The sequence below is a fragment of the Triticum dicoccoides genome, chromosome 2A (assembly GCF_002162155.2).
Source record: "Triticum dicoccoides isolate Atlit2015 ecotype Zavitan chromosome 2A, WEW_v2.0, whole genome shotgun sequence".
NCBI classification, from domain to species: domain Eukaryota; kingdom Viridiplantae; phylum Streptophyta; class Magnoliopsida; order Poales; family Poaceae; genus Triticum; species Triticum dicoccoides.
Genome location: NC_041382.1, coordinates 467,505,502 through 467,526,044, shown reverse-complemented (window position 1 = coordinate 467,526,044; position 20,543 = coordinate 467,505,502).

The window sequence follows — 20,543 nt, the reverse complement described above, 5'->3', positions numbered from 1 at the left end:
AACATATGCATCTGCTCCTGCAATAGGTTTGTCACCTAGCGGTGCATCAAGGACATAATTCTTCTGTGCAACAATGAGGATAAACCTCAGATCACGGATCCAATCCGCATCATTGCTACTAACATCTTTCAACTTAGTTTTCTCTAGGAACATATCAAAAAATAAAATAGGGGAGCTAAACATGAGCTATTGATCTACAACACAGATATGCTAATACTACCAGGACTAAGTTCATGATAAATTTAAGTTCAATTAATCATATTACTTAAGAACTCCCACTTAGATAGACATCCCTCTAATCCTCTAAGTGATCACGTGATCCATATAAACTAAACCATGTCCGATCATCACATGAGCTGGAGTAGTTTCAATGGTGAACATCACTATGTTGATCATATCTACTATATGATTCACGCTCGACCTTTCGATCTCAGTGTTCCAAGGCCATATCTGCATATGCTAGGCTCGTCAAGTTTAACCTGAGTATTCTGCGTGTGCAAAACTGGCTTGCACCCGTTGTAGATGGACGTAGAGCTTATCACACCCGATCATCACGTGGTGTCTAGCATGACGAACTTTGGCAATGGTGCATACTCAGGGAGAACACTTTTTATCTTGAAATTTAGTGAGAGATCATCTTATAATGCTAACGTCAAACTAAGCAAGATAAGATGCATAAAAGATAAACATCACATGCAATCATTATAAGTGATATGATATGGCCATCATCATCTTGTGCTTGTGATCTCCATCTCCGAAGCACTGTCATGATCACCATCGTCACCGGCGCGACACCTTGATCTCCATCGTAGCATCGTTGTCGTCTCGCCAATCTTATGCTTCCACGACTATCGCTACAGCTTAGTGATAAAGTAAAGCATTACAGGGCGATTGCACTGCATACAATAAAGCGACAACCATATGGCTCCTGCTAGTTGCCGATAACTCGGTTACAAAACATGATCACCTCATACAATAAAATTTAGCATCATGTCTTGACCATATTACATCACAACATGCCCTGCAAAAACAAGTTAGACGTCCTCTGCTTTGTTGTTGCAAGTTTTACGTGGCTGCTACGGGCTTAGCAAGAACTAATCTTACCTACGCATCAAAACCACAACGATAGTTTGTCAAGTTGGTGATGTTTTAACCTTCGCAAGGACCGGGCGTAGCCACACTCGGCTCAACTAAAGTTGGAGAAACTGACACCCGCCAGCCACCTGTGTGCAAAGCACGTTGGTAGAACCAGTCTCGCGTAAGCGTACGCGTAATGTCGGTCCGGGCCGCTTCATCCAACAATACCGCTGAACCAAAGTATGACATGCTGGTAAGCAGTATGACTTATATCGCCCACAACTCACTTGTGTGCTACTCGTGCATATGACATCTACGCATAAAACCTGGCTCGGATGCCACTGTTGGGGAACGTAGTAATTTCAAAAAAATTCCTACGCACACACAAGATCATGGTGATGCATAGCAACGAGAGGGGAGAGTGTTGTCCACGTACCCTCGTAGACCGAAAGCGGAAGCGTTAGCACAACGCGGTTGATGTAGTCGTACGTCTTCACGATCCGACCGATCAAGTACCGAACGTATGGCACCTCCGAGTTCAGCACATGTTCAGCCCGATGATGTCCCTCGAACTCCGATCCAGCCGAGTGTTGAGGGAGAGTTTCGTCAGCACGACGGCATGGTGACGATGGTGATGTTCTACCGACGCAGGGCTTCGCCTAAGCACTGCTACAGTATTATCGAGGTGGACTATGGTGGAGGGGGGCACCGCACACGGCTAAAAGATCAAACAGGTCAATTGTTGTGTCTATGGGGTGCCCCCTTGCCCCTGTATATATAAAGGAGCAAAGGGGGTGCGGCCGGCCAGGGAGGAGGCGCACCAGGAGGAGTCCTAATCCCACCGGGAGTAGGACTCCCCCCCTTTCCTAGTTAGATTAGGACTTGGGAGGGGGAAACAGTGGAGGAGAAGAAGGAAGGGGGGCGCCGCCCCCCTCTCCTTGTCCTATTCGGACTGGGGGGGAGGGGCGCGCGGCCCAGCCCTAGCCGCCTCTCCTCTCTTCCACCTAGGCCCACTAAGGCTCATTAAGTCCCCGAGGGGTTCCGGTAACCTCCCGGTACTCCGGTAAAATCCCGATTTCACCAAGAACACTTCCGATATCTAAACATAGGCTTCTAATATATCAATCTTCATGTCTCGATCATTTCGAGACTCCTCGTCATGTCCGGGATCACATCCGGGACTCCGAACAACCTTCGGTACATCAAATCATATAAACTCATAATACAACCGTCATCGAAACTTTAAGCGTGCGGACCCTACGGGTTCGAGAACTATGTAGACATGACCGAGACATGTCTCCGGTCAATAACCAATAGCAGAACCTGGATGTTCATGTTGGCTCCCACATATTCTACGAAGATCTTTATCGGTCAAACCGCATAACAACATACGTTGTTCCCTTTGTCATCGGTATGTTACTTGCCCGGGATTCGATCGTCGGTATCTCAATACCTAGTTCAATCTCGTTACCGGCAAGTCTCTTTAGTCGTTCCGTAATACATCATCCCGCAACTAACTCATTAGTTGCAATGCTTGCAAGGCTTAAGTGATGTGCATTACCGAGAGGGCCCAGAGATACCTCTCCGACAATCGGAGTGATAAATCCTAATATCTAAATACGCCAACCCAACAAGTACCTTTGGAGACACCTGTAGAGAACCTTTATATTCACCCAGTTACGTTGTGATGTTTGGTAGCACACAAAGTGTTCCTCCGGTAAACAAGAGTTGCATAATCTCATAGTCATAGGAACATGTATAAGTCATGAAGAAAGCAATAGCAGAATACTAAATGATCATGTGCTAAGCTAACGGAATGGGTCATGTCAACCACATCATTCTCCTAATGATGTGACCTCGTTAATCAAATGACAACTCATGTCTATTGTTAGGAAACATAACCATCTTTGATCAACGAGCTAGTCAAGTAGAGGCATACTAGTGACAATCTGTTTGTCTATGTATTCACACATGTATTATGTTTCCGGTTAATACAATTCTAGCATGAATAATAAACATTTATCATGATATAAGGAAATAAATAATAACTTTATTATTGCCTCTAGGGACCTAGAGGCAATAATAAAGTGGTTATTTTTATATTTTCGTGTTCATGATAATTGTCTATTGTTCATGCTATAATTGTATTAACCAGAAACCGTAATACATGTGTGAATACATAGATCGTAATATGTCCCTAGTAAGCCTCTAGTTAACTAGCTCGTTGATGAATAGATGGTCATGGTTTCCTGACCATGGACATTGGATGTCGTTGATAACGGGATCACATCATTAGGAGAATGATGTGATGGACAAGACCCAATCCTAAGCATAAAACAAGATTGTGTAGTTCCTTTGCTAAAGCTTTTCTAAAGTCAAGTATCATTTCCTTAGACCATGAGACTGTGCAACTCCCGGATACCGTAGGAATGCTTTGGGTGTAGTAAACGTCACAACGTAACTGGGTGGCTATAAAGGTGCACTATAGGTATCTCCGAAAGTATCTGTTGGGTTGGCACAAATCAAGTCTGGGATTTGTCACTCCGTATGACGGAGAGGTACCTCTGGGCCCACTCGATAATGCATCATCATAACGAGCTCAATGTGACTAAGGAGTTAGCTATGGGATCATGTGTTATGGAATGAGTAAAGAGACTTGCTGGTAACGAGATTGAACGAGGTATAGAGATACCGACAATCGAATCTCGGGCAAGTAACATACCGATAGACAAAGGGAATTGTATACGAGATTGATTGAATCCTTGACATTGTGGTTCATACGATGGAGATCACCGTGGGACATGTGGGAGCCAACATGGGTATCCAGATCCCGCTGTTGGTTATTGGCCGGAGAGATGTCTCGGTCATGTCTGCATGGTTCCCGAACCCGTAGGGTCTACACACTTAAGGTTCGGTGACGCTAGAGTTGCTATGGGAAATAGTATGTGGTTACCGAAGGTTATTCCAATTCCCAGATGAGATCTCGAACGTCATGAGGAGTTCTGGAATGGTCCGGAGGTGAAGAATTATATATGGGAAGTCCAGTTTTAGTTGCTGGAATAATTTCGGGGGTTATCGGTATTGTACCGGGACAACCGAAAGGTGTGCGGGGGTCCACTGGGTGGGGCCACCTGCCCCGGTGGGCCAAGTGGGCTGAACAAGGGGGAACCAGCCCCTGGTGGGCTGGTACGCCCCCCAAGGGCCAAGGCGCCTAGGGTTGAAACCCCTAGGGGGTGGGGGCGCCTCCCACCTGACTTTGGGGGCAAGTCCCCCCCTTGGCTGCCGCCCCCCCTCTAGATGCATCTAGGGGACCGGCCCCCTCTCCCTTCACCCTATATATAGAGGGGGTGGGAGGGCAGATGCACCCTTCCCTTGGTGCAGCCCTCCCCCTCTCCAACACCTCCTCCTCCGTAGTGCTTGGCGAAGCCCTGCCGGAGAAGTGCAAGCTCCACCACCACGCTGTCATGTTGTCGGAGCTCTCCCTCAACTTCTCCTCTCCCCTTGATGGATCAAGAAGGAGGAGATGTCCCCAGGTTGTACGTGTGATGAACATGGAGGCACCGTCCGTTCGGTGCTAGATCGGATCTTCCGCAATTTGAATTGCTGCGAGTATGACTCCATCATCCGCGTTCCTTGTAACGCTTCCGCTTAGCGATCTTCAAGGGTATGAAGATGCACTCCCTCTCTCTCGTTGCTAGCATCTCCTTAATTGATCTTGGTGACACGTAGGAACTTTTTGAATTATTACTACATTCCCCAACATGATTGACCGTCCATCCTTCGTCCTCTCCAGGAACACTTCAAAATTAAACTGTGGGTGTTGTATGAATACCTTCCTCGCCTCCTGACCATACAGGTGGTTTGAGAGGTAATCATCAGTGAACTGCTTTGGAAAGGACTGAAAACAAGGATGTGTGTTGTGGACTTGACACGCCAGATGTCCTAGCGCAAGGACTTAGTCGTGGAGCCATCGCAACTAGGTTAGCTTGAAGGGGTTTAACAGGACAAAGGACACAGAGAGTTTACCTAGGTTCGACCCCTCTCAATGAGGTAAAAGCCTACTCCTACTTTGTGTTGTATTGCTAGGGTTTCGATTACCAGGGAGTGAAGACACTTGACCTAGCTCTCGATTGTTTGTTACTTGACTCAACCCGTCGCCAGGTCACCCCTTTATATACATAGGTTGATGCCCGGCGGCTTACAGAGTCCCGGCTGGCTCATACACAATGTGTCCGGCTGGTGAGTCACTAAGCTTGCCTTACAATACAAGTCATACATGTGGCGGTTCATCATCTTGGGCCTCTAGTCACCCCTAGGTCTTGGTCCGTCAATAGTCTTGCTATGACCCGCCATCTTCGTTGACAAGTCGCCAGTGGTATGACCCGTCCCCTCCTGGGCGGTTCATATCCAGTAGTTATATCCCCAACATTAGGCCCCGGGTTGATTTGAACTTGTTCACATCAATCTTCAGTACCTAACTTGTCAAAATTTTGCATTGTCCTGTTAACAAATTTGATGTAACCCGCCATGACATCAGCTCATAGAACTTCCTTAACCCACCATGACGTCATTTCGCATTAAGTTTGCATGAGGTCCAGAACATCTTTAACTGCCTTATCTTAATGATCATCCTGAAAATCAAGGCATCCATATAGCCACATGATAATTTTAGCCTCCTTGATTCCCGCGCATGCCTTGTATCCATCCCCTTATAAATAGGGACGGGGGTCCTTTCCATATTCCCCCTTGCCTTCTCATCTTCGTCCTCCTCTCGCGACTCCTCTGCAGCCTCGAGCTTCACCGCCGCCGTCCTCCATCTGTTGCACCAACTCAGGCCGCTGCATCAACCTGACAGGTCCAAAGAACGTTGGCGCTCCACCGCAGTTCATCTGCCACTATAAGTATTCATCTCTTTGTACCTCTTATCTACATTAGGGTTAGCCCTGTTGATCGATGTTCTTCGTCGTTCTTCGTCTTCTCCTTTAGCTCGAGTAGCCTTTGATTCTAAACATGATATGAAACTTACGTGGTAGCAGTTTAGCATTTGTTTTTAACATCAGAATACTTCCTTTCCGTAGAAAATCCCATCGGTGCACACGAACTTTTCTGCTACCGCCACCCTGTTTAGAATTTACTGTCTTTTCTGAACTGCTGTAGATCCAAAATCATAGCTCCAGTCTATGAAATCCGTTTGTCCATCACTTAGCAAATTTTTCCCTGGTAGATTTGAAGTACCATAACTGCTATGGCGGCTTATACTGTAAACCGTGATCCACCATATAAAATTAGACCATGTTTAAGCCGCCATCATATGATTCATAGCCTTCATAACCCGGCAATACTCTCCGGTTTAACCATGCTTGCTTATTCATCCTCATAATTTGGTTCTACACAATATACTTGGCTTTTAAACTCTGTCCGGCTTAACAATAGAATCCTTAATCTGGCAGATACCATTAGTCCCCTTTTTAAGCCGCCAATATGAATATCCACGTACTTCAATGTTCATCTTCCGGCTTAACACATTAACCATTTATGTCACTTTATTTTTGAATCAATTGTCCGGCTTAACAGTATAATCTGAAACCGCTAATATTTATTATTTTTAGGCCTTCATCCTCAAAATGGGCAAGACTGTCACTGCATGCAACTGGGTTGTTTCCCGGGTTACCGAGGAAGAATTGAACGAGTACGTCCAAACATGCATCCTGGCCAAAAAAGACGTTATTCATTGGAGGGTCCCAGGCATAGAAACTCGTCCTGAGCCCAAGGACGGTGAAATAGTGGTCTTCACTTATCATATGCTCCGGGGTTTCACCCCCCCGGCTCAAAGTTCTTCTGTGATGTGCTGCATTTTTTCAAGCTCCATCCACAAGACATCGGACCAAATTTTGTTTCCAACATCTGCAACTTTCAAGTATTCTGCAAGGTGTACCTTCAACAAGATCCCACCGTCGAACTTTTTAGGGAATTTTACTATATAAACTGGCAGAACGAGTTCACCGACAGGCCCAACCTAGAGCTAGGCGGTATCTCTATACAGCGGTGGAAAGAAGCCACGTTTCCACCTGCCACTCTGCCCAGTCATCCCAAAGACTAGAACCAAAACTGGTTTTACTGCAAAGACACCTCTCCAGAAGGAGAAAATCCTCTGCCGGGTTATCGCGCCAGCCAGCTTAGCAACAGGCATCCTCTGCCAGACCGTATCAGCACAAAGGAACAGGCCAAATATGCGCCCACTTTTTCAAAAATCAGAGCCTTCATGGCTAATGGCTTAACCGACATCGACCTTGTCCGGTGATGGGTTTCATGGAGGATATTGCCCCTAAGTTGCCGCTCCGGCTTAATGTGTGAGTACACTGGCGACTTGAAAGATCCGCTTCGCCACTGCCAGATAGAGATGGCTGAAGAGGATATCAATAATATGACCAAAACTCTCCTAAACGAGAGCCTGGAAGATTGCATAAAAGTTGGATTGAGTCCTTTTACACTCTCAACCAACCACTAGTTGTAAGCTTTTGTCACGACCGGTTTTCCAATAAAAATATTTATTGAGAAACCAATCTTTTGAGTCCAGTATGAGAGAAATCCTCCTCACTGGTAGACAAATTCTTGATACAATAAGCCAGTAGCATACAATATATTACAGGGTCGAACTACGGTTGCTCAACCAAATTATTACAAGCACGCCAATAATTATACATAACGGCGGACATGACACAGTGGTGTGGAGGCATACTACTGACTCGAGGATAGGGCGGTGGTGGAGAAACACAGCGGGGAGAGAGATACAAGACTCTAAGTCTGTCATCTCATCGAGCGTCGAGGTGAGGCTCGATGAATTTATTTGGTAGCGGGAGCGGATATAAAACAGTGACCAAATCCAGGGTCGCACGAGACTGACTAGGACTCCTCTAGGTGTCGGACTTGCTATCAAACTCTTCATCCATGAGATCGCCTTTGTCAGCATCTGGCCAAATCAACAAGCCAGTGAGTACTTTGAAAGTACTCGCAAGACAGTTCGGACGTAAGATATAACAAATGCATGCATGAATGCGTCATGAATAATTCACCAATGTACATTCAAAAATTAGCATAACAAGGTAAGTAAAAGGGAAACGGCGGTAGTCCGCCTGAAATCCCAACAAAACATAAATGAATACCGATCGGGTGTCTGAAGTGACGCCTCGAAAGGTGAATAAATAAATATAAGGAAATGATGCCACAGTCGGGCGTCTTAGCGACACCACATAAAGGGCTTTAAAGGAAATGCCACAGGCGGACGTCGGGGCGACATCACAGAAGGGGCTTTAAAAGAAATACCACAGTCGGGCGTCTTAGCGACACCACATAAAGGGCTTTTAAAAGAAATGCCACAGTCGGACGTCGGGGCGACATCACAGAAAGGGCTTTAAAAGAAATACCACAGTCGGGCGTCTTAGCGACACCACATAAAGGGCTTTAAAAGAAATGCCACAGTTGGACGTCGGGGCGACATCACAGAAAGGGCTTTAAAAGAAAGTAAAATACAACAATGCCACAGTCGGACGTCTGAGCGACATCGCAGAATGGGCTTTTATTCACAAGGCAATAATGCTCATAATAAATATTCAAGTCATGAGAATAAATGGGTTAGTCCATCCACAGGAATAATCATTTAACCGGACTTAGCACTCATGGGATTCACCGGAGTCTCTGTCATCAAACTGATACTGTTAGGACAAGATAATACGAATTTGGACATGGAATAGATGATTCGAGGAATATATGACTCTGCAGAGTTTGTACAAAAATTTTCCCACAGCCAACGGATTTCCGTAGTCACGAAGGACTAGTTCCGTTTACGGTATTTCGGAAGAAAACACAGCTAACCAGTACACACCCATCCTACCTCTCGATGCTAGGAATCACCCTAGACATCGTCCAAGAAAAACTTTTGAGACGGGGAGATCAAAATCTCGAATAGCATGGGATCAAATTTATATACGCGCGCTCTAAGGGGTGCCCCCCTCTCGGTCCCAACCGGAAACACCCATGCCCCCTGACCGGATGACTGGCTTTAATCCAGGGCCATGGAACCATCATCACGGCCTCTCCTTTTGGTGTGTACCAGGAAAGCGGTTTGCAACTTACTAAACCATATTCCTTGCGGAAAACATGTGGTAGTACAGGGAAGGAAATGAGAGGAACTGGACCGATACGGTTTGACACTGAAGTCACATAGTCTGGCATAAGACTGGCATGCTACGACACTGCCATCTTACCCATCCTCATGCCAGCACATGGCCATTCATACTCACATCCATCCACTTATGGATCATCGAACTCACTTACCTCAATATTGCATAAAATAACGTTCATCGATATGCTCCTCAACATGCCATGAAACTAACTAAATGCAAAACATGCCAAGACACTCATCATATCAAAAGTTCAAACATGCTTGCCTGGTTCAGAGTAGTCGGAGCCTAGCTCGGTGAAGTTCGCGGCTCCGTCACCTCCTTCGGTATCTACGGTATAAAGAAAATATATGCGCTATCGTAAATACCAAGGGGTGCACAAAAAGTATTCCAAATATTTTTCAAATAAATCTGTTAAAAAAACTAGACAAAATTTTAAAGAGAACAGAAAAAGAATCAATCAAAAATACCTTTATGTTTAAAAGTTATAAGGGTTTTTGTCTAGGGACTCATCTATAATGAAACAGAAGATTTCCAGGGGCTAGCTTATAAAAACAGAAAACGACTCGAATAAGAATGCGCCGGCCCAGCGGGAAAACGTATTTGGCAGAAGACGTTTTTAGAAAACGCTTCGCTTAGACAGGACAGAGAGGCTGACAGGCGGGTCCCGCCCGTCAGGTTTGAATATACGAACGGGGCGGCAGATTTCGCCGGTGCCCGTGAGCCGCGGTGGTCGCCGGCGGCGATCCACGGCGAGGCAGGAAGATCGGAGGGTACCTCCGTGTTCAGGGCGCCATTCCGCGTCGGTTGCTGGTGGTGGTGGTCGCCGGCGAGTACCACGTCGACGGCGAGCCTGGCTCCAGCGGACGGCGGCTCGGGTGGTTGCGGACTTCGTCGGAGAGAGCTGTGAAGATCAAATTGAGGAGGGGGTTAGGCTTCTGGTAGCTAGAGGGGGTAACGGACGGGGTTTGGGCGCCGGAGACGGCCTCACCGGAGCGAATCGAGCTGGTGGCCGAGGCGGAGCGAGGCGGCCGAAGTCGAGGAAGAAGGGCCCCTCGAGGCTCTTCTAGTTGCTGGTCGGGGTCCAGTGAGGTGGTGGAGGTGTGCGGGGGCGAGAGGGAGCTTAGGGGCGCTATATATAGCCGGCCCGAGGCGGTTGCCGCGAACGGGATAAGTCCGGCGAGTGATTACGGCGGCGCTGTGGTTGGGCAGTGGGATTAGGGGCTTGGGCAACGCCGTTGAGGTCCACCGGTTCCATTTAGGTGCTAATCGGGCTGGGATTTGGTACTAGGGGCGAGTTCGACAGAACGGGACGGCGCGGGCCCGTCGGCGGCAGTGAGCACGTTCCGTGCTTGCCGGGCCACGGCGACGGTGCCACGGGCGTGTGCTGGCATGCATGAGGCCACGCGGAGAGCAGAGGGGCGTTGGGCGGCGCCGAACGGCGTTGAGCCGCCGTTCCGTCCCCTGTCGGCCGCCACGGGAGGTCCCGACGCCGCAGAAGACGCCGGCGAGGGCGGGCCAGCGTGCCACCGACGCCAGGAAGAGGCCAAGTGCGCGTGTGGTGCTCCAGACAGTAGGAAGAGGCGGCGAGGAACGTGCCAAGTGCACTGTGAGCATGTGTCTGAACCTCTGACGAAGAAAACGACACTGAAATCTGAATTTTCTGAATTTGCAAAGGAACAGTGCAGCTCAGGTGTTCGACAGAATGTTTTTGGCCTCTGGGGATTTTTCCTTGAGCTGATTTTTGGTGGAGTGGCTTCTCATTGCTCCAGTAGGCTGCCTGATTTTTGGTGAAATTTTTGGAGAAGTGTAGGTATGAATTTCACCAAATTTGGCAAATCTGGTCCAAACTTGCAGAGACTGAATTTTGAAAAATTTGAAAAGAGGAGGAGTGGATCAAGATGGTTCTGGGTTGTGGGTACAAAGGACTATCCAGGAGAGTTGGTTTGGGATAAAAACTCAAAGGCAAAGTGGTACTTGCTTTGAAAATCACTAAGGCTCAAAATAATTTGCAGAATTGATTTGAGGGGAAAAATAATTAGAATAAAATCCATAACTTGCTTGGATTAGTTGGGACAGAGAACTTAGGCTGATTAGAAGGAGGAGGGGAGGTTTTGGAGGGGTTTTACCACATGGGCAAAAATGCCAAGTCATGGGTGGTTTCCAAGATATGAAAATCCCAAATTTTCATAGAGTTTCTTTTTAAAAGAAAAACAAATTAAACTCCCAAAATAATTTGAGAGGGAACCAACAGAGAAGAAGTTTCAAAAGATCAAACACCACAGTTTGAAGAAAAAATAAAATCCTTGCCAAAGAAAAGAAAGTTTTTAAGAGGAAGGATTTTCTGGAAAAAAAATTAAATGGCCTCTTTTCAAAAACCACAAAGTTTTTGATGAAAACCAAATTAAAATTTTGGAGTGTCACAACACCTACCCCCTTAGGAAAAATCTCGTCCCCGAGATTTCAGCTGATCCTTAAATAAGTGTGGATGCTCTGTCCGAAGAAAATCCTCTCTTTCCCAAGTTGCTTCACTGTCGGTGTGATTGCTCCATTGGACTTTGAAAAACTTGATGGTCTTCTGTCGGGTCCTCCTTTCAGACTCCTCTAATATTCTTACGGGATGTTCCCGATAAGTGAGGTCTGGCTGCACGTCAATGTTTTCATGGGATACTTGTTTCTCTGGGTTGCTTACGCACTTCCTCAATTGCGAGACATGGAACACGTCGTGGACATTGGATAATTCCTCGGGTAAGTCTAGCTGGTAGGCTACAGTGCCTCTTCGTGCCACTATGCAGAATGGTCCAATGAATCTTGGTGCTAACTTTCCTTTAATCTTAAACCGTTGTAGTCCTCTCATAGGGGATACTCTCAAGTATACGAACTCACCGGGTTCGAAGCTGACCCTACGATGTTTCTGATCATAATAACTCTTCTGTCGACTTTGAGCGGTCTTAAGTCGGTCTCTGATTAGCTTGACCTTTTCCTCGGCTTCTCTGAGCATGTCTGGTCCAAAGATGTGGCTGTCTCCGGTCTCTGACCAATTTAACGGGGTACGACATCTTCGTCCGTATAAAGCCTCAAATGGTGCCATTTGTAGGCTGGCCTGGTAGCTATTGTTGTACGCGAACTCGGCGTATGGCAGGCTTTCTTCCCAACTGGTTCCATATGTGAGGACACATGCTCTCAGCATGTCTTCTAAAACCTGGTTTACGCGTTCTGTTTGTCCATCAGTTTGTGGGTGGTATGCGGTACTGAAGGCTAGTTGGGTTCCCAGAGCCTGTTGTAAATGTTCCCAAAATCTTGAGACGAACTGAGTGCCTCTGTCGGATATTATAGTCTTCGGGACTCCATGCAGACAAACTATACGGGAGAGATAAATCCTGGCAAGCTTCTGAGTGTTGTAGGTTTTCTTCACTGGAATGAAATGTGCCACCTTGGTTAATCTATCGGTGATGACCCATATGGCGTCATTCCCGTGTCGTGACCGAGGTAGTCCGACAATAAAATCCATCCCTATTTCATCCCATTTCCACTCAGGTATTTTGTTTGGTTGCAGTAGTCCGGCTGGTCTCTGATGCTCAGCTTTTATGCGTTGACATGAGTCGCAACATGCAATGAAGGTGGCTATGTCCCTCTTCATACCGTGCCACCAAAATCTTTCCTGAATATCCTTATACATTTTGGTTCCTCCAGGGTGGATTGAATATGGAGTGGTGTGTGCTTCAGCTAAAATTTGCTGTTTAAGGTCTTCTATGTTTGGCACGCAGAGCCTTTCTCCGTACCATAATATTCCTTCATTGTCTATGACGAATTCCGAGGCCTTGCCCATACTCAACTTTCTTTTGATGTCTTCGATGCTGGTGTGACCGGGCTGAGCTTCTTTAATTTTCTCCACAAGGTCGGGTTGTATTTCCAAGTTTGATATGGTGCCTTCTGCTACCATTATCAAGTTGAGCTTGGCAAATTCTTGTTGGAATTCGGGCCTCAAGCTGTGCAGATTGTTTTCGTCGGAGCTGGGATTCTGACTAAGAGCATCGGCCACTACATTTGCTTTTCCTGGATGCTAATGGATACCAACATCATAATCCTTTACCAATTCCAACCAGCGTCGTTGCCGTAAATTTAGTTCTGGCTGCGTGAAAATATATTTGAGACTTTTGTGATCCGTATATATTTCACATCGATTCCCAAGTAAGAAATGCCTCCATTCCTTGAGTGCATGAATAACTGCTGCCATTTCTAAGTCATGAGTGGGATAATTTTCCTCATGCTTGCGAAGTTGCCTTGAAGCGTAGGCGACAACCTTGCCTTCCTGCATCAACACGCATCCGAGACCCTTTCTGGACGCGTCACAATATACTTCAAAATTCTTGTGTATGTCGGGTACAATTAATACCGGTGCTGTCATTAACTTCCGCTTTAGCTCTTGGAAACTTTTCTCGCAGGCTTCTGTCCATTCAAACTTCTTATCTTTCTTGAGCAACTATGTCATAGGCTTGGCTATGGTGGAGAATCCTTCAATAAATCTGCGGTAATATCCTGCCATTCCCAAGAAACTTCGTATGTCTGTTACGCTGGCTGGTGACTTCCAGCCAAGTATGGCCTTGACTTTCTATGGGTCCACTGCGATACCGTCTTGGGTCAGTACGTGGCCTAGAAATCCTACTTGTCTTAGCCAAAATTCGCACTTGCTAAACTTGGCATACAATTGGTGTTTTCTGAGCTCTCCTAGCACAATCCTGAGATGTTCTGCGTGCTCTTCTGGTGTCTTGGAGTATACCAGAATATCGTCGATGAATACCACGACAAACTTGTCCATAAACTTCATAAATACTTTGTTCATGAGGTGAACAAAATATGCTGGGGCGTTAGTTAATCCAAATGGCATCACTGTGAACTCGTACAGTCCATATCTGGAGGTGAAGGCTGTTTTGGGGATATCTTCCGTTCGTACCTTCAATTGATGGTATCCTGACCTTAAGTCAATTTTTGAGAATACCTTGGCCTGAGCGAGTTGATCAAACAAATCGTTTATCCTTGGCATCGGGTATTTGTTTTTGACTGTGACCATGTTAAGTGCTCGATAGTCAATACACAATCTCAGCGTTCCATCCTTCTTTTTGGCAAATAAAATTGGTGATCCCCAAGGTGAGGAGCTGGCTCGAATGTATCCCTTGTCCAGTAATTCCTTTATTTGTTTCTTCAACTCGGATGGTGCCATTCTGTATGGTTTCTTGTATATGGGGGTGGTTCCTGGTGCTAGCTCAATGCGGAATTCTATTTCTCGGTCTGGTGGCATGCCTGGTAGTTCTTCAGGGAATACATCTGGAAATTCACACACTACTGGAACCTTGTTTAGCTCAGAAACGTCCACCTTATTTAATCTCGGTTGCCGGGGTATTTTTCCTTCCTTGGCTAATACTCTTATTGTCTTCCCTTGGTGGTGTGTGAGAATTACGGTCCTGTTGAAACAGTCGATAAACCCCTTGTTGGTGGTTAGCCAATCCATCCCTAGGATGACATCCAATCCTTTATTTTCCAACACAATAAGATTTGCGTGAAACTCCAATCCTTTGAACTCAATGACCACATTCTGACAGTAATTCTGAGTAACTTGCTGAATCCCAGGGGACTTGATGATCATGGATTTCTCCAAAGGAAGCATCGAAAAATTATTTTGCAAAGCAAAACTTTTTGAAATGAAAGAGTGAGAAGCTCCAGAATCAAACAAAACCATTGCAGGTATTGTGTTGACAGGAAACGTACCGAGTACGATATCCGGAGCATTTTGTGCCTCCTCTTTGGTACGTGGTTCATATGACCCTTCCTGTGGTTATTGTTGGGATTGAAATTGTTTCGCTTGGGCGCGGAATTGTTGCCGCCGTTGTTCGGCTTTGGGGTTGAGTTCCTTGGCTTGGGGCACTGTTTGGCATAGTGCCCTTCTTCTCCACAAGCGTAACAAGTAACGCCGGGGCGATAGGTGAATTCCTTGTCCCTTGCATGAAAATTCTTGATTGGGCGTGAGACATTGGATGAGGATTTGTGTGTCCCACCCTTTTGAAAATCTGTCTTGCTCCGGTGATTGCGAGCATGGTTAGTCTGGTCCCTTTTTCGCTTGCGGATATCTTCCAAACTGCGTCTCTCATTTTCCAGAGTAATGGCTTTGTCCACCAGTGTTTTAAAATCGGGAAAAGTGTGCACGACCAGTTGGCATTTAAGCACGGGCGCCAGACCGTCAAGGAATTTCTCCATCTTCTTGATTTCAGTCATACGCTCTTCATTGGCGTAGCGGGACAATAGAGTAAATTGACTGTTGTAATCTGACACTGTCATGTTCCTTTGTTTGAGGTCATCGAACTCTCTCTTCTTGATTTTCATAATACTCTTAGGAATGTGTGCACCACGGAAACCTTCCTTGAAATCATCCCAGGTTATGTCATTTTCATTGGGATGCATGTGCAGAAAATTCTCCCACCACGATGCGGCTGCTCCTGTGAGATAGTGCGGAGCATACAATACCTTTTCGGGGTCTGAACATTTTGCAATAATTAATTTCCTCTCCATATCTCGAAGCCAGTCCTTGGCTTCAAGAGGTTTGTCAGTGTGAGAAAATGTTTGGGGACGTGTCTTCTGAAGCTCAGATAGCTTGGATTGCTGCTGATACTGTCCATGGTGATTTCCCATGTTGATGACTTGGTTCATCATTTCCCGATGTTGTTGCTGACTCTGCTCATAAAGGCGGCACATTTGTGAAAGTGCCGATTCACTGCCCTGTTGGCTTGACTGTCCCTGAGTGAACTCGTTGCTGGGTTGTGTATCATAATTTTCCTCTGGTGGAGTTGGCATGGAGCGAGTCCAAGGACGAGACATTTTTCACTCTGGGGATATATTTTGTAAAACCCATAAGAAAAGCGGAAAGAGTCGCAAAAACAATTCCAAAAAAATGCATAAAGCTGGCAAATAAAACTAAATAACCCAGCTTACTTAAGAAAAACAAATCGACTTGCGCACGGAGAAGGACGGCTCATTACATATCTTACACGCGGGCGGTAATTATACAATACATCACTCAGGATATGCGTACATAATCCTGACATGTTATTTAGGCTAGTGCACTTCTCCAGATCCTACATGATGCGCAAACAGGCTACTTCTCACAACCTATGTACATATCTTACAAAGCGGTACATTACATGGCAGCTAAGCGTACTCAGGCAGAGATGTTGACGACCTCCTTTGCCCTGCCGAGGGCGAGGCGTAGCGAGGTTGGGGACTCGACTTCCTCCTCGCTAATGGGCTCCATACGTGTAGTGTTGCGCAGAGTGGACGGAGCGGTTGCCAGGGGCGGAGCTATACGTACAGGAGTGGGAGCGAAGGGTGGTGCAGTGCGCGCTGGGGTGGGCGCAATGACTTGGTTGAATTCTTCAGTAGAAGGCATGCGACGAGTAGGCGTATAAGATGCTGAGGACGAGACCAAAGTCAGTGGCGGTGCGATGGGTAGGAGCTCCCTCCTATTGGCAGCACAGCCATGAATTGAGTCCATGCGGGTAGCTACAAAGTCGTCCACCAGGTTGTCGAAGGCTGCCTCCAGGGCCCGGAGATACTCAATGAGCATCTCAAAAGCCTCGTCTCGTTCTCCTCTGGGGCAGGAGTATGCGTAGTGACAGGTGTAAGGCACATGGCATGGAAGATAGCGGTAGCGACGAGTCTTCATCGCGGGAAGGACATCCCTGAGGCGAGCTATCGCCTCACGGGCTGCCATCTGCATAGCATGCCTCTCCGTAGGCATGGCTCTTCCCACGAACCGGAAGCGGCGTAACTCACCACGCCCTCCCTTGAACTGCACCGTGGCCTGGTGCATGGTCAGACTGTCGTTGACTCAGTGCTGGCAGAGTGTGAAGACTGGGCGCACAGATGGCCCCATCGCGACCTGAACGATAAAGGAAAGAAGCTTGACGAACCCATCGGGCACGTTGGCGAAGGTCTGAGACTCGCAGCTGTTGTTGGCCATCTACAAAAGTAGGCAAAAATTCTGCATGGTCAGATCATAAATTTATGCTGACTGACAGAAAATGACTACAATCAAGAAAATATGGAAAGGCTCAATCATGCTAATAACCAATTAGCGATCGCACCTAGTGGCTTCCTACAGTCAGCCTGGCTCTGGTACCAAGCTTGTCACGACCGGTTTTCCAATAAAAATATTTATTGAGAAACCAATCTTTTGAATCCAGTATGAGAGAAATCCTCCTCACTGGTAGACAAATTCTTGATACAATAAGCCAGTAGCATAAAATATATTACAGGGTGGAACTATGGTTGCTCAACCAAATTATTACAAGCACGCGAATAATTATACATAATGGCGGACATGACACAGTGGTGTGGAGGCATACTACTGACTCGAGGATAGGGCGGTGGTGGAGAAACACAGCGGGGAGAGAGATACAAGACTCTAAGTCTGTCATCTCATCGAGCGTCGAGGTGAGGCTCGATGAATTTATTTGGTAGCGGAAACGGATATAAAACAGTGACCAAATCCAGGGTCGCACGAGACTGACTGGGACTCCTCTAGGTGTCGGACTCGCTATCAAACTCTTCATCCATGAGATCGCCTTCGTCCGCATCTGGCCAAATCAACAAGCCAGTGAGTACTTTGAAAGTACTCGCAAGACAGTTCGGACGTAAGATATAACAACTGCATGCATGAATGCGTCATGAATAATTCACCAATGTACATTCAAAAATTAGCATAACAAGGTAAGTAAAAGGGAAACGGCGGTAGTCCGCCTGAAATCCCAACAAAACATAAATGAATACTGATCGGGTGTCTGAAGCGACGCCTCGAAAGGTGAATAAATAAATATAAGGAAATGATCCCACAGTCGGGCGTCTTAGCGACACCACATAAAGGGCTTTAAAGGAAATGCCACAGTCGGACGTCGGGGCGACATCACAGAAGGGGCTTTAAAAGAAATACCACAGTCGGGCGTCTTAGCGACACCACATAAAGGGCTTTTAAAAGAAATGCCACAGTCGGACGTCGGGGTGACATCACAGAAAGGGCTTTAAAAGAAATACCACAGTCGGGCGTCTTAGCGACACCACATAAAGGGCTTTAAAAGAAATGCCACAGTCGGACGTCAGGGCGACATCACAGAAAGGGCTTTAAAAGAAAGTAAAATACAACAATGCTACAGTCGGACGTCTGAGAGACATCGCAGAAAGGGCTTTTATTCACAAGGAAATAATGCTCATAATAAATATTCAATTCATGAGAATAAATGGGTTAGTCCATCCACAGGAATAATCATTTAACCGGACTTAGCACTCATGGGATTCACCGGAGTCTCTGTCATCAAACTGATACTGTTAGGACAAGATAATACGAATTTGGACATGGAATAGATGATTCGAGGAATATATGACTCTGCAGAGTTTGTACAAAAATTTTCCCACAGCCAACGGATTTCCGTAGTCACGAAGGACTAGTTCCGTTTACGGTATTTCGGAAGAAAGCACAGCTAACCAGTACACACCCATCCTACCTCTCGATGCTAGGAATCACCCTAGACATCGTCCAAGAAAAACTTTTGAGACGGGGAGATCACAATCTCGAATAGCATGGGATCAAATTTATATATGCGCGCTCTAAGGGGTGCCCCCCTATCGGTCCCAACCGGAAACACCCATGCCCCCTGACCGGATGACTGGCTTTAATCCAGGGCCATGGAACCATCATCACGGCCTCTCCTTTTGGTGTGTACCAGGAAAGCGGTTTGCAACTTACTAAACCATATTCCTTGCGGAAAACATGTGGTAGTACAGGGAAGGAAATGAGAGGAACTGGACCGATACGGTTTGACACTGAAGTCACATAGTCTGGCATAAGACTGGCATGCTACAACACTGCCATCTTACCCATCCTCATGCCAACACATGGCCATTCATACTCACATCCATCCACTTATGGATCATCGAACTCACTTACCTCAATATTGCATAAAATAACGTTCATCGATATGCTCCTCAACATGCCATGAAACTAACTAAATGCAAAACATGCCAAGACACTCATCATATCAAAAGTTCAAACATGCTTGCCTGGTTCAGAGTAGTCGGAGCCTAGCTCGGTGAAGTTCGCTGCTCCGTCACCTCCTTCGGTATCTACGGTATAAAGAAAATATATGCGCTATCGTAAATACCAAGGGGTGCACAAAAAGTATTCCATATATTTTTCAAAAATATCTGATAAAAAACTAGACAAAATTTTAAAGAGAACAGACAAAGAATCAATCAAAAATACCTTTCTGTTTAAAAGTTATAAGGGTTTTTGTCTAGGGACTCATCTGTAATGAAACAGAAGATTTCCAGGGGCTAGATTATAAAAACAGAAAACGACTCGAATAAGAATGCGCCGGCCCAGCGGGAAAACGTATTTGGCAGAAGACGTTTTCAGAAAACGCTTCGCTTAGACAGGACAGAGAGGCTGACAGGCGGGTCCCGCCCGTCAGGTTTGAATATACGAACGGGGCGGCAGATTTCGCCGGTGCCCGTGAGCCGCGGTAGTCGCCGGCGGCGATCCACGGCGAGGCAGGAAGATCGGAGGGTACCTCCGTGTTCAGGGCGCCATTCCGCGTCGGTTGCTGGTGGTGGTGGTCGCCGGTGAGTACCACGTCGACGGCGAGCCTGGCTCCGGCGGACGGCGGCTCGGGTGGTTGCGGACTTCGTCGGAGAGAGCTGTGAAGATCAAATTGAGGAGGGGTTAGGCTTCTGGTAGCTAGAGGGGGGTAACGGACGGGGTTTGGGCGCCGGAGACGGCCTCACCGGAGCGAATTGAGCTGGTGGCCGAGGCGGAGCGAGGCGGCCGAAGTCGAGGAAGAAGGGCCCCTCGAGGCTCTTCTAGTTGCTGGTCGGGGTCCAGTGAGGTGGTGGAGGTGTGCGGGGGCGAGAGGGAGCTTAGGGCGCTATATATAGCCGGCCCGAGGCGGTTGCCGCGAACGGGATAAGTCCGGCGAGTGATTACGGCGGCGCTGTGGTTGGGCAGTGGGATTAGGGGCTTGGGCAACGCCATTGAGGTCCACTGGTTCCATTTAGGTGCTAATCGGGCTGGGATTTGGTACTAGGGGCGAGTTCGACAGAACGGGACGGCGCGGGCCCGTCGGCGGCAGTGAGCACGTCCCGTGCTTGCCGGGCCACGGCGACGGTGCCACGGGCGTGCGCTGGCATGCATGAGGCCACGCGGAGAGCAGAGGGGCGTTGGGCGGCGCCGAACGGCGTTGAGCC